Raw genomic sequence first — 13,491 nt, forward strand, 5'->3', positions numbered from 1 at the left:
TAGAAACCCCCCACAAGTGACCCCATTCTAGAAACTACACCCCATAAGGAATCTAACAAGGGGTGCAGTGAGCATATGGACCCCACTGGTAACAGGCACATATGTAGAAAAACCATTTTTTTCATTTTCACGTCCCAAATGTGGCCGTCACCAGGGGGCCATATACCCGATGCCCCCCTTGTTAGATTCCTTATGGGGTGTAGTTTCCAGAATGGGGTCACTTGTGGGGGGTTTCTACTGTCCTGGCCGCACAGAGGCTTTGTAATTGCATCGTGGTATCCTCTAATGGGAATGGCGGCCATACCTATTTAGCTGGGGAAAAGGGACAATTCTAATTTATTTGGGGGTATTAGGCCAATTATTAGTTTATAAGGTTGAAAATGACAGGTGTCCATCAAATTCAACCTGTGTTGATCCAGAGGAAGGCAAAAAACCCTCGTAAGGCAGACGACAGTAGCCTCATCACTGGGATAAAATTCCTTCCCGACTCCATAATGGCGATCAGAATAATCCCCGGATCAACGTGACCCCTGAAATAGGAATAAAGGACAGAATTTAGATAATGTAGAACCCCAGTGACGTGTGGTGCGCCTTGAAGCAATCCAGTATGCAGAGGCCGGGGTGACCAGGACAGGTGGCACACTGGAAAATGGCGTCCTTCCTGATCCCCCTGTTACGCCACACTCTGCGCTTCTTCTGGGGTCTCCCGTTCTCCTGTGTGCGGGACGTCACCTGGAAAATGTTGCCCGGGGGCGATACGGGGTCCTTCATATCCAGAAGCGCTGGGTCCGCTCCATGGCTGCTAAATATTAGGGCTTTATTATGGCTTCTGATATTTTCGGATCGTGCCGCAAGCTACAGTAGCTCAGGCAGCGAGGGACCAGAAGAGGGGGTGCTGGTATAAAAGTTATCCCCGTACGGGTGGTAACCTTTATCCAGCAGTGGGAAGAGCAGTTCTCGAACGATCTTCCCACTAACTCCGAGGATGGGGGGGCATCTGGGGGCTGGATTTGGGTGTCCCTTCCTTCATACACTGTAAGGGTACGTGCACACTGCGGAATGGCGAAGGATAACCCTTTGTGCATTCCGCAGCTGGCACCCACCGGCGGACTGATGCAGGCGCACGTCTCCATCCGTGTCATAGACTCCATTCTATGCACAGGCGGATTCCGCTCTCCGCCCAATGTGTTCATTCTTTGGACGGACGATGGAATCCACCCATGCATAACATGGAGTCTATGACACGGGTGGAGACACTCGCTTGCATCAGTCCGCCGGTGGGTGCCAGCTGCGGAATGCACAAAGGGTTATCCTTCGCCATTCCGCAGTGTTCACGTACCCTAAATCTGTAAGTGTACCCTGAGGTACTCTCACAGAGTTTGTAGAATTTCACGCCATACCGTCATCTCTTATTGGGACGGTACTGGCGGAAAAGACGTGTCTGGGGGCCAACGTACGCTACGCTACCCCCAGATACGTCATTGGATGATGAGGATGAGGATGAATGGAGGAACGAAGGATCCCACCATTCATCCTCACTAGCTGTTTCGGTGTCGGAGGCAATAATAATGTATGCGTCCGATACCGAAAACACGCCGGGGGCCATTTTTATATAGGGATTAGTATATGGGGTATGTAGTGGTGTAGTGTCAAACTTTATTCAATGTAGTGTAGTGTGGTGTAATTAAGTGTTTTTTACGTGTTTTTTTACAGTAAGTATAAAAAAAAACCTACGCCAAAAATGGTGTTGCTGATAAATGCCGCACTTATGTGCGGCACTTATCAGCAGACCGTGGCAGTAGGATATAGGAAAAAAACACCCTACGCCAAAAAGGAGGAGTTGCTGATTAGCAGCGCTGATCAACACTCAGCGGCGATAGGGTGCGGAAAATAGAAAAAAAAAAAAAACAAAACTTTTACTACATGCTGACCATCCCTATAGTGGCTGATACGTGTATTACACTTATCAGCCACTAGAGGGCAGCAGAGCGCAAGATCCGAAAAAAAGACGATGCTGGAGCCGAAAAAATCCGAAAAAAGACGACGCTGGAGCCGAAAAAGGCCGAAAGGGGACCGCACGGAAGAAGCCGAAGACCCGGCAAGAAGAAGACGCCGATCAGGACCCCGGGACAGGTGAGTAATGTACAAATACCTGCTCTGGACCCCTCAGCTACCTAGCTGAGGGGTCCAGAGCAGGTATTTATAACTTTTGGGGACTTTGATCGCCGTGAATGGCCGGCCGGTACCGGACGGCCGTTCACGGCGATTGGGCCGGTGGTACCGTGACCACCATTACTTTTTACAGTAAAGGCGGTCGGTGCCATCCTCGGACAGCACCGGCCGCCATTTTTTCCGGGTCATCGATGGCCCGGAAAGGTTCCGATCGCCACTATGGGCTGATCAGCCAATAGCAGCGATCGTCGGCATGGGGGGGTTAACAACCCCCCCATGCCGACAGGGAGAGATGGCTTGCTATGTATTATAGCAGGCTATCTCCCCCGATCGGGACCCGGCCGGCTGCGGCGCCCTCTTAAAGGACCCGCGTACCGGTACGTCATGGGTCCTTAAGTGACAGTGATCCATGACGTACCGGTACGTCATGGGTCCTTAAGAGGTTAAAGTGTCACTGTCATTAAAATTTTTATTGCAGAAATCAATAGTACAGGCGATTTTAAGAAACTTTGTAATTGGGTTTATTAGCTGAAAAATTTATTTTTATTATTATTATTATTATTTATTATTTTTATCATGAAAAAGCAGTTTGAAGCTCTCCCCCCTGTCTATATGGTTTTCCTATGGAAAGAGAGAGAAAGTAGAGGCAGCAAAACAGGACAACAAAGAGTTAATTTACATTCACATCATGGGCTCTCTCCTGTGCAGTCACCACTGACCTCTCTGACCTCTGAATAGGGCTCTGAATAGCTCCCCGTTGTGCAATCCTTTGTTCTCGGCTCTTTGCTGCCCACTAATCTCGCTCCTTCCTCCTCCCCCCTCCCCTCTTCATAGAACAGACAGATCCGACTGATGAAAAAACAGTGAAGATTTCCTGACTCTGGGGAGTGGATGACAGAAAGGAGAGGAGGGGGGGACCTGGGAAAAGGCTTTTTACATGCAGATAATTGCATATTTGCCTAAAAAAACCAATTACAAAGTTTCTTAAAATTGCCTGGACTGGATTTCTGCCAACAATTTTTAACGACAGTGACTCTTTAAATTCTGGTAAGAACCAGGTGTTTGTCAGCCAGAGGATTGAGAAAATGACAGGTTGCGAGGGAAATGGGAGGCTTTGTTCTATGCCAGCCCTTGGGGTAACATATCATCTAGATATTAGTTTTTTCCACAGGCCTTGAACGTCAGTAAAAGTAGAAAGTGTACAGTATATGTGATACATCTGTAGTAGAGATGAGCGAACTTTTCAAAAGTTCGGTCCCACCGGACTTTCGGATTTTTTCGGAAAGTTCGGTCCGACCGAATTTCGGATTTCTTCGGATTTCATAGTTTAAAGCATCTATATAATATGGGGGTAGTGTATTTGGTTGAATTTAGGGCTCTACATGTCAGTAACATCATTATATTTTTGATATCTCAAAGTCAGTTTTTTTATTTTTAGACTTCAATATTCACCATTACAGGGTCTATGCAGGAAGTTCACCATTACAGGGTCTATGCAGGAAACTCACCATTACAGGGTCTATGCAGGAAATTCACCATTACAGGGTCTATGCAGGGAAAAGGTCACAAATGCAGTGAAGGAGCAGCAGTAGTCATTGGAGGCCAGTGGAGGTCCAGCAATAGTCATTTGAGGCCAGTACAGGAGCAGCAGTAGTCAACATAGAGGCCAGGCAGGAGCAGCAGCAGTAGCCAACATGGAAGACAGGCAGGAACAGCAGTAGCCAACATGGAGGCCAGGCAAGAGCAGCAGTAGCCAACATGGAGGCCAGGCAGGATCAGCAGTAGCCAAAATGGAGGCCAGGCAGGAGCAGCAGTAGCCAACATGGAGGGCAGGCAGGAGCAGCAGTAGCCAACATGGAGAGCAGGCAGCAAGGGCTTTATTTTGGGGAGGGTGGGGGTAAGATGTTTGGGCATGCATGCATCCACCCATCCATATAGTAAATGACTACTGTAAAAAAAAAAAAAAAAAGAAGAAGAGGTAACTTCTCAGAATGTTAGCAGTATTCAGAAGTCTATATTGGCCCCCAAAATATAGAAATTAAATGGTTTGATCTACACCTGCCTGCACTTACCTTGCCAGCTACCTACCTATGCTACCTACCTGGTTGCAAGCCTGGCTGCAACTAAGCTGCCTGCACCTATATAGACGCCTATATATGTCATCCCTGCCTTGATGACATGACGCCGCCTTGATGACATCACGCCAGCTAGCTGGATACGACCTTTGCCCTATAAGCTGGCTGGATACGAACTTTGACTTGTGTTTCCATGGCAACCAAGACAGGTCAATGCATTAGCAATGCCGCCACCTAGTGCACGCCCCCAGGAAGCGGATAAGAACAACCAGAGTGGCATGCACACACGGCTACGCACCCAGCAAGGGCTTTATTTTTATTTTTATTTTTTTTTGGGGGGGGGGGGGGGGGGGGGGTAAGATGTTTGGGCATGCATGCATCCACCCATCCATATAGTAAATGACTACTGTAAAAAAAAAAAAAAAAATCACCCCAGCTAGCTGGATACGACCTTTGCCCTATTAGCTGGCTAGATACGAACGTTGACTTGTGTTGCCATGGCAACCAAGACAGGTCAATGCATTAGCAATGCCACCACCTTGTGCAAGCCCCCAAAGAGCGGATAAGAACGACCAGAGTGGCATGCACACAGGGCTACGCACCCAGCAAGGGCTTTATTTTGGGTGGGGTAAGATGTTTGGGCATGCATGCATCCACCCATCCATATAGTAAATGACTACTGTAAAAAAATATAAAAAACTTAGGTAACTTCTCAGAATTTTAAAAGTATGCAGAGGTCTATATTGGACCCCAAAATATAGAAATTAAATGATTTGATCTATAACTGCCTGCACTTACCTTGCCAGCTACCTACTTTTGCTACCTAACTGGTTGCAAGCCTGGCTGCAACTAAGCTGCCTGCACCTATATAGGCACCGATATATGTCATTGCTGCCTTGATGACATCACGCCAGCTAGCTGGATACGACCTTTGCCCTATGAGCTGGCTGGATACGAATTTTGACTTATGTTGCCATGGCAACCAAGAAAGGTCAATGCATTAGCAATGCCGCCACCTTGTGCACGCCCCCAGGGAGCGGATAAGACAACCAGAGTGGCATGCACACACTGGTACGCACCCAGCAAGGGCTTTATTTTGGTGTGTGGGGGGGGGGGGGGGGGGGGGGGGTAAGATATTTGGGCATGCATGCATCCACCCATCCATGTAGTAAATGACTACTGTAAAAAAAGAAAACAAAATGAGGTATCTTCTCAGAATGTTAGCAGTATGCAGAGTTCTATATTGGCCCCCAAAATATAGAAATTAAATGGTTTGATCTACACCTGCCTGCACTTACCTTGCCAGCTACCTACCCATGCTACCTACCTGGCTGCAACTAAGCTGCTTGCACCTATATAGGCACCTATATATGTCATCGCTGCCTTGATGACATCACGCCGCCTTGATGACATCACGCCAGCTAGCTGGATACAACCTTTTCCCTATGAGCTGGCTGGATACGAACTTTGACTTGTATTGCCATGGCAACCAAGACAGGTCAATGCATTAGTAATGCCGCCACCTTGTGCACGCCCCCAGGGAGCGGATAAGAACGACCAGAGTGGCATGCACACACGGCTACGTACCCAGCAAGGGCTTTATTTTGGGGAGGGTGGGGGTAAGATGTTTGGGCATGCATGCATCCATCCATCCATATAGTAAATGACTACTGTAAAAAAAAAAAAAAAATGAGGTAACTTCTCAGAATGTTAGCAGTATACAGAGGTCTATATTGGCCCCCAAAATATAGAAATTAAATGGTTTGATCTACACCTGCCTGCACTTACCTTGCCAGCTACCTACCTATGCTACCTACCTGGTTGCAACTAAGCTGCCTCCACCTATATAGGCACCTATATATGTCATCGCTGCCTTGATGACATCACGCCAGCTAGCTGGATACGACCTTTGCCCTATGAGCTGGCTGGATATGAACTTTGACTTGTGTGGATAAGAACGACCAGAGTGGCATGCACACAGGGCTACGCACCCAGCAAGGGCTTTATTTTGGGCGGGGTAAGATGTTTGGGCATGCATGCATCCACCCATCCATATAGTACATGACTACTTAAAAAAAAAAAAATAAAAAAAAAAAAAAAATTAGGTAACTTCTCAGAATCTTAGCAGTATGCAGAGGTCTATATTAGCCCCCAAAATATAGAAATGAAATGGTTTGATCTACACCTGCCTTCACTTACCTTACCAGCTACCTACCTATGCTACCTACCTGGATGCAAGCCTGGCTGCAACTAAGCTGCCTGCCCCTATATATGCACCTATATATATACTGTATGTCATCGCTGCCTTGATGACATCACGCCAGCTAGCTGGATACGACCTTTGCCCTATGAGCTGGCTGGATATGAACTTTGACTTGTGCGGATAAGAACGACCAGAGTGGCATGCACACAGGGCTACGCACCCAGCAAGGGCTTTATTTTGGGTGGGGTAAGATGTTTGGGCATGCATGCATCCAACCATCCAGATAGTAAATGACTACTGAAAAAAAAAAAAAAAAGAGGTAACTTCTCAGAATCTTAGCAGTATGCAGAGGTCTATATTGGCCCCCAAAATATAGAAATAAAATGGTTTGATCTACACCTGCCTGCACTTACCTTACCAGCTACCTACCTATGCTACCTACTTGGATGCAAGCCTGGCTGCAAGTAAGCTGCCTGCCCCTATATATGCACCTACAGATGTAGCCATCGTCACCATGATCGGGTTGACGCGTCAGCCCGTCACAGTTATCCTGACGCGTGAAAAGAAATTCAAGGCTTTAACATGTTGTTTCTATACTTCACCACCAGGTGGAGCCTGGATCAGAGGTACACTACACTACACTCATATACGGGGTCGCCCACTGAAAGTAAGAAAGCAATTTCACCACCGCCTGATTTTTAATGTGTTTTACAGAAATATATCACATTTTTTCGTTCTAATTTTTGCATATTTCGTTCAAACATAACTAATGGAACACAATATACAAAAATTGAAAAAAACAAAAAAATAAATATAAAAAGCATTCTGGGGCTCCTCGGCTGTATGCTGTCTCCTGACCGATATTCCCATCACCTATTGTGGATACGGAATCTGTTGTTCCTGGTGCCCTGAGCAGCACCATTCTCCCCACAGATTAAGCTGTCAGGATCGCTAGGAAGGAGCCTCATGTGTATGAGACAAGCAATTTGCCAGAACTAGATTTCTTTGATGCAGATTGGGAATGTCTAAGGAGGAGGTCACTTTCTTGGGGTATTTTATTTAGATCTCTATGTCCTGATGCCCTCTGAAGCAGAATGCCCATAAAGGTATCACAGAAGAAAGCACCACAACTCATATGAAGCATTGCTGGATGGTATACAGTGTAATACTGACTGTCAACCTAATTGTCGGCTTTTGAGTGTTGCTGTGGTGTCAGACACTTCAGAGTGGGCAGTAACAAGTTTTGTAACAGCAAAGAAATAATTATTATTGTAGATAATAGTAATGTATCACCTTGTTACTGTCCCCTCAGAAGCCTCTGACAGGGATAGGAGCAGCAGTGAAAAGCCGGCAATAAGAATGTCAGCCAGTGGCGTAGCGACCGCGGTCGCAGGGGTCGCCGCCGCGACCGGGCCGCTACCAAGGGGGGGCCCGCGAGGCCCCCCCTTACCACTGCACTGCCCGCCTCCCACTCCCTCTTGTGACCGCAAGCAATGTTTTGCTTGCGATCACAAGAGGCAGGGGCCCCCGGCTGTCTTGCGGCCCCCAGGGAGCTCTGTTTGCACCAGGGGGAAGTACTTCCAGCGCAGGGAGCATCGCGTTAAGAAAAAAACAGGTCCCGCAAAGCTCCGCCCCCTCCGCGCTAAGCCCCGCCTCCCACCGGGGGAAGCCCGCCAGCGTATGTGACCTGGGGGCTACAGAAATCATGCAGGTAAGTATAGATTTTTTTGTTTTTAAGGGGATGATGGGGGTGTAGTGGTATGATGATGGAACAAGAGGATGATGGGGGTGTAGTGGTATGATGATGATGGAACAAGAGGATGATGAGGGGTGTAGTGGTATGATGATGATGGAACAAGAGGATGATGAGGGGTGTAGTGGTATGATGATGATGGAACAAGAGGATGATGAGGGGTGTAGTGGTATGATGATGAAACAAGAGGATGATGGGGGGTGTAGTGGTATGATGATGAAGGAACAAGAGAATGATGAGGATGTAGTGGTATGATGATGATGGAACAAGAGGATGATGAGGGGTGAAGTGGTATGATGATGATGGAACAAGAGGATGATGAGGGGTGAAGTGGTATGATGATGAAAGGGCAGGAGGATGAAGGGGTAGTAGTATTATGGTGAAGGTGGTTGTAGTATGATGATGGAGGGGCAGGAGGATGAAAGGGGTAGTAGTATGATGATGGAGGGGCAGGAGGAGGGGACAACATGGGGGGCATCTGTAAGGGGGATAAAATGGGGGGCATCTATATGGTTGATAACATGGGGGCAATCTATATGGGGGATAACATGGGGGGCATCTATAATAGGGACAACACAGGGGGCCATCTATAAGGGGGAAACATTGGGGGGCCATCTATAAGGTGGACTACACAGGGGGTGTATACAATAGGGGGATATGTACTATAAGGGAGTCACATAGAGTCAGGCTACCCACTAAATGAGGGTGTAAAGGGGCCAATACAGATGTGCAGTTTGTAGAGAGATGAGGATGGTGTCAGTTTGAGGAGCCTAATATGTCTGTCTGGCAGATTCTGTGGATTCGTGGCTCCAAAAAGTTCTCATAATGGCCCAGGGCAGATGGAGAAGATGAAAAGGGAAGAACTCCGATCAGAGAAGACGCCCCCTGTGAGTCACCTGATATATTTGCACTGTAATGTATATGGTGTATAGAGCCTGTGTAGAGCTGGGGCCACCTCTATATGACTGGATGAGGTGATATTGGTCTATGTACAGAGGATTTTATTCAGTAGCAGCGGTTGTGTTAGTCAGTATGTGGTAAGGGGGGGGGGGGGGGGGGGGGGCAAGTTGACCTCTTGCACCAGGGCCCAAGAGACATTAGCTACGCCCCTGATGTCAGCATTATACTGTGACCTGTTCCCTCTCCCCTTCCCCCATGTAACACCTTCCCCAGCACTTTAGAAGCCCCCTCCCCATGTGCAGACCTCCCCTTCCCCCCCAGTACAGTATAAAGTCACTGACCAGAATTCCCTGAATGACTGACAACCTTATTGTCGGCATTTGGATGCTGCTGTGGTGTCAGAGGCTTCTGAGTGGGCAGTAAGAAGTTGATACATTCCTATCATCTGCAATAGTATCTATGCTTCTGTTGTAATAAGTTTTCCATAAACAAACAAATAGTTATTACTGTAGTTAAAAGTAATGTCTCATTTTGTCCCCTCAGAAGCTTCTGACAGGGATAGGAGCAGCATTCAAATGTCGGCAATATGGATGTAAATTAGCATTATACTGTGACCTGTTCCCTCTCCCCCTCCCCCATGTAACACCTTCCCCAGCACTTTAGAAGCCCCCTCCCCATGTGCAGACCTCCCCCTCCCCCCAGTACAGTATAAAGTCACTGCCCAGAATTCCCTAAGGAGAAGGCAGTGACATCTACACACATGAACATAGGAATACACGTCATACAAGTTTGTTCAGTGCCAGGCAGAATGTAATGGAAAGGCTCAGGGAATATTTTTGGCTAAAAAATTAAGATGTTTTTTTGTAAAAAAAATGTACTCATACTCAGGGGATAATTGCAATTTGCAACCACTGAAATGCTCCCCTGATAATGGGTTTATTTACCAAAAAAAAACACCTTAATTTTTTAGCCTAAAGTATTCCCTGAGCCCTTCCATTACATTCTGTCTGGCACTGAACAAAAAAAACTCTGCAAACATTTCATACTTACTGCTATCCCCTCCTATGCGATCCTACTGCCTCCTCTGCCGCTCTCTGTGCGATCCATTCAGTTCAGTAACTCTTAATTGCTTCATTCATATATTTACAAACAACATATTACACATCAATTTACTGTGTTGTTATTGGTCATTAATTATGTTAATTGTTAATGATGATTGACAGTCAGGCTACAAACACAGTAATAAAGAAGTTGACATCGCTAGGAATCGAACTCAGATCCCTCAGCATGGGAGGCAGCACAGTTACCTCTACTCCATCTGCCCCACTCTGTTACATTGGGCTTCTTTCTGTAATAGTAATGCTTCTCTGCCATAGATATCTATGTAAAACCACACACTCAATGCTTCTGATAGTGATGACAAGGACTACCACTCTGACTGGATAGGCAAGCCAAAGAGGACAGGATAGGAGTCTGGGGACTAGGAAATTATGGGAGAAGGAGTAGATTTGAAAGTAACCCCACAGCAGAAATATCACAACCACTCCTAAATACAGAGCACTACTAATGGCCCTATTCCACGGAACGATTATCGTTCGTTTTCGGACGATATCGACCGCTACGGACGATAATCGTTTCGTGGAATAGAGTGCAACGATCAGCCGACATTGTTCATGTCGGCTGATCGTTGCAGTCGCTTGTTTTTCAACATGTTGAAAAACAAGCGACTGATATAGCAGCGATCTGCTGCCGTCGCTCCGTTGAATAGGAGCATCGGCAGCAGACGCTGCTATATCCTATGGGCTGCCCGGACGATCTAGCGATCCCCCGGGCAGCCCCCCCGCAGCTCCCCGCCGCCCCTCCCGCACTCACCCGCGCGCTGCAGCCGCGTTGAATAGCGGCGGCAGCGAGCGGCCAACGAGGAGCAAACGAGCGCTGACAGCGCTCGTTTGCTCCTCCAACGACCCGTGGAATAGGGCCATAAGGAATCTGCCACTAAGAAAAAGAGGACTCCAATTGCATTGGCTAAACAGCTTTGAAACAGCAATTGGTGTCCGATCACTTAGAGAAGCTGTTAGATCCTGATGCTGCCATCAACCTGACTCATCCTGATGGTGCACCGGCAAAGCGTTTACTAGCACAGCTGGGTGCTGCTAACATCAGGAGGCGTTCAGAGGGGAAAGCCCAGCAAAAGGTTTAGCCCAAGATGCTGACCGCTTAGTGACCTATGAATTACACTGCCCTCCTGCACAGAACAAGTTCTTCCAGGCTGCAAAGATAGCTGGAGTGGAGAAGAGACTGGGGAGTTAGAAGTTGCTCTGGGCTTTCGGAACCCACTAGTTGTTGCATTACAAGGATCCTATCTGATGGACACTGTGAAATCCTGCAGGCTTAGGGTGCATTTACACAGAAAGATTATCTGCCAAAGATTTGAAGCCAAAGCCAGGAATGGATTTGAAAAGAGGAGAAATCTCAGGCTTTCCTTTATGACCTGATCTCTGTTAATAGTCTGTTTCTGGCTTTGGCTTCAAATCTTTGGCAGATAATCTTTTTTGTGTAAATGGACCCTAAGGTAAATATGTTAGATATTGGATCACTTGATCAGGTGGAAGCCAGGCTACAGAGTGTTCAGGGAAAGATGGATGAAATCACACAGCAGCCCTGGAGGATGGACATAGAGAGCAAGGTGCAGCAACTCTATGACACTGTTCAGAAGTGGGATTCCATGTCTGGGACTCTTCCCCAGGTTATTCCAGGACTGGTGATGGTAAAGCAGCCGCACATCCATCTGGACACTACTCAGTAAATGACTTCTAACTCCCTGAAGGACAACACTGCTGCTCTGGACTTGGTCCACAATGCCAGGAAAGAGAACCAAGCCACAGTGGAGGAGAACTTTGTTACCATTCCCTCAAGAATAAAAAAAACTGGGCAAATAAGTCAGCTGATCCTTACAAGCCCCAATGCCGCAAGGTGCAAAAATGAAGTCTGGCAAACGCTGCACTAAGAAATTCCTCTAAGTTCCCTATGCATAATAAGGAAAGTTTAACTATTGTGTACATATATAGACTTGTTATCCTCCAGCTTTACCTACTCCTTTGCTCTTTCCCCTGCTTATGCTTGGTGTGCTTGTCCTGTACCTGGCCCTGTAAGAGACCTCCCACTGTAGCTGTGCTTTACCATAGGCAAAGCCCTCAGGAAGTATAGCCTTTCTCAAGGTATTGGAGGAGATTTATCAAACTGGTGTAAAGTCGAATTGTCTCAGTTGCCCCTAGCAACCAATCAGATTCCACCTTTCATTTTTCAAAGAATCTGTGATGAATGAAAAGTGGAATCTGATTGGTTGCCGGGGGCGACTAAGACAATTCTACTTTACACCAGTTTGATAAATCTCCCCCATTGTGTTTGTATGCTGGCACTTGTGATGCAGATTGGGAATGTCTAAGGAGGAGGTCACTTTCTTAGGCTATTGTATTTCTATCTCTATGTCCTGATGCCCTCTGAAGCAGAATGCCCATAAAGGTATCACAGAAGAAAGCACCACAACTCATATGAAGCATTGCTGGCTGGAGAGAACATATTCTACACTAACTGTCCTCTAATAAACATAAGTACATTATAACAATGAAAAAGTACAGTGTTTTATGCTGCTAGAAAGCCTATTATCCTGAGTATTAGAACTGTAGAAGATTTGTCACCCTGGATCAGCAAAGTAGGGTTTCTCTAGGTAAACCTGATGGACTCTTGTCTTGTATCAAACTTATTAACTATGTTTCTTCAGTATCTTACTAGGTTACACAGTTTACAGTGCCATACTGACTGATCCTTATTCCCGGCATTTGGATGCTGCTGTGGTGTCAGAGGCTTCTGAGTGGGCAGTAACACATTGATACATTCCTATCATCTGCAATAGTATCTATGCTTCTGTTGTAATAAGTTTTGCCAAAGCAAATAAATAGTTATTATTGTAGATAATAGTAATGTATCACCTTGTTACTGTCCCCTCAGAAGCCTCTGACAGGGATAGGAGCAGCAGTGAAAAGCCAGCAATAAGAATGTCAGCATTATACTGTGACCTGTTCCCTCTCCCCCTCCCCCATGTAACACCTTCCCTAGCACTTTAGAAGCCCCCTCCCCATGTGCAGACCTCCCCTTCCCCCCCAGTACAGTATAAAGTCACTGTCCAGAATTCCCTAAGGAGAAGGCAGTGACGGTAACAATCTACACACATGAACATAGGAATACACGTCATACAAGTTTGTACAGTGCCGGGGGGGGGGGGGGGGGGGGATCCATTCAGTTCAGTAACTCTTAACCCCTTAAGGACAGAGCCTGAAATGGCCTTAAAGGGACAGTGTCACTTTTTTTTTTCTTTACAAAAAAAATTT

The 13,491-nt window shown here is 46.7% G+C and overlaps 1 pseudogene; it reads left to right on the top strand.

The window, feature by feature from the left end:
- The window catches only part of LOC138768726 (dynactin subunit 2-A-like), a 48,539-nt pseudogene extending 36,429 nt beyond the window's left edge, over positions 1-12,110 (top strand).
- The last annotated feature ends 1,381 nt before the right edge of the window (positions 12,111-13,491 follow it).

Source organism: Dendropsophus ebraccatus, chromosome 12 (genome assembly GCF_027789765.1).
Source record: "Dendropsophus ebraccatus isolate aDenEbr1 chromosome 12, aDenEbr1.pat, whole genome shotgun sequence".
Taxonomy (NCBI): domain Eukaryota; kingdom Metazoa; phylum Chordata; class Amphibia; order Anura; family Hylidae; genus Dendropsophus; species Dendropsophus ebraccatus.